Source organism: Myotis brandtii, unplaced genomic scaffold (assembly GCF_000412655.1).
Source record: "Myotis brandtii unplaced genomic scaffold, ASM41265v1 scaffold520, whole genome shotgun sequence".
Classification (NCBI taxonomy): domain Eukaryota; kingdom Metazoa; phylum Chordata; class Mammalia; order Chiroptera; family Vespertilionidae; genus Myotis; species Myotis brandtii.
In genome coordinates this window covers 1,876,741-1,878,420 of record NW_005369827.1, presented here as the reverse complement: position 1 = coordinate 1,878,420, position 1,680 = coordinate 1,876,741, and the positions used below count along the sequence as shown (strand labels likewise).

The 1,680-nt window shown below is 50.0% G+C and overlaps 1 protein-coding gene across 11 annotated transcripts in view; it reads left to right on the top strand.

Moving 5' to 3' along the window:
- APBB2 (amyloid beta (A4) precursor protein-binding, family B, member 2) overlaps nt 1–1,680 on the top strand; it is a 261,166-nt gene that overhangs the window by 197,972 nt on the left and 61,514 nt on the right. The window lies entirely within an intron of this gene.

Below are 1,680 nucleotides of genomic sequence, written 5' to 3'. Positions count from 1 at the left end.
CCACTTTCAGGTCACTGTGTCACGATCACCAGGAACTCCTGGGGCTTGGGGTGGCTGAACTTTTTTTAACACTTGAAACACCTGGTCATATCAAATCTCCATTCAGTGTGCCTTTTTCTGAAATTCGGCTGAAAATGTGTGATGGACAGAAGTGCTCCTTACTCAGGTGTGTGGTGAACTTTTTGTCCTCCAGGCTGACTGTAAGTTCTGATGTTCATGTTCATATTCTATCTAAAAAGTGGCCCTTATCACAGACGTCCCATGGATGCCACTGTTCAGCAACTGGGCTCCATTAAATGCACTGAGCTCTCGCATCACAGCTGACCCTTGAGCAACGCAGGCTTGAACTGCTTGGGTTCTTGTATTGGACCCAAGTAGTTCAAACCCATGTAATTCAAGGGTCAACTATATTCTCTAACTTGGCTGGAAATTTGCGTGTGTGAGTGCCGACTGAACTTACATGTGGCTTTTCAACTGCTCGGGTGGGTGGTGCCCCTTCATTTGTTCCGGGGTCAACTGTTTATTTAATCTTTGGCAACTCTCAGTGTAACGGAGGACCTCGTAGCTTTTAGGGATGCGCTATAGGGTGGTTAGTTACTGCGTCATTGAAACTGGGTAAGAACATTGTCAACACGGGTGAAAACCCCAGACAGCAGCGAGGTGTCCCTCCTGGCTCCGTCCTTGGGCATCTGGTTTATCGGAGCGTGTGGTCCTCCCTAGAGCTCTGCCTCAGGGTGCCCCTGCCTTGGTTCAGTTGCAAGTTCTACGCCAGAAAGGAAAATGGTTAGGCATCCATCGGTCAAAGAACAAGCGTGCTTGCTGGAACCAGACTCGAGGAATGGTCTGCAGAAGAGAGGAGAGGTGTCCTCTGACTGCTGGTGGGATAACCCTTCCGGGGAGCACGGTTGTGCCTGAGCTTCTGTAACGGAGTGCCGATGGGTGGCCGCTGGGCCAGGTGCTGTGAGGGGAACGAGTGGGTAGATGAAGTGTACACACCTGCCATTCACTCGCTCGGCAGAGCTGTGGCACGAAGTGGATGCACGGCACGAATTGATTAATTTTACAAGGAAAACACCTGATACTGTTTGCTCATCATTAAAAACGTTCAGCCTTGATGGGAGGGTGTAAGATACTTGATCGTTCCCTGGTTCCTGTGCTCCAGGTGGGAGCCAAGGTGAAGATCATTATAAACACACACAACGAGGTGGGGTTGTGTTTTCTTAAGGGTACGTTGTGAGCGGATTTCACTGATGAGGTTTTCAGCCCAGTCCAACTCTTTAAAGTGAGGCCAAATGCTGCATGTTTGGGGGGAAAAAATGATTCAAATTCCAGTTGAATGAATTATTTAAGCTCTGAGCCTCGGTTTCTGTCATCTGTGAAATGCGGAGCATAATAAGGACCACAAAGCATGTTACGTGTGCCTGTGTGTAAGTACAGTAACTGGCACAGTGACGGGGACGCGGCAAATGCTTATTGGGTGTGAGCTCTGGATTTGTCAAAGCACAAGCGGATGCCGCTAATTACATGGCTTCCTTTCAAAGACAGGGAGGGGCCTGGGCTCAGGGAGTTTCCAGAGCAGCTTATCATGTGATGCAGAGGACGAGAGGCCTGACGCCCCGAGTTCAGTTTTCAGTTGTCCTGCGGAGCAGGAAGAGCCTCACCCTCTGCCCCCCTTCCCCC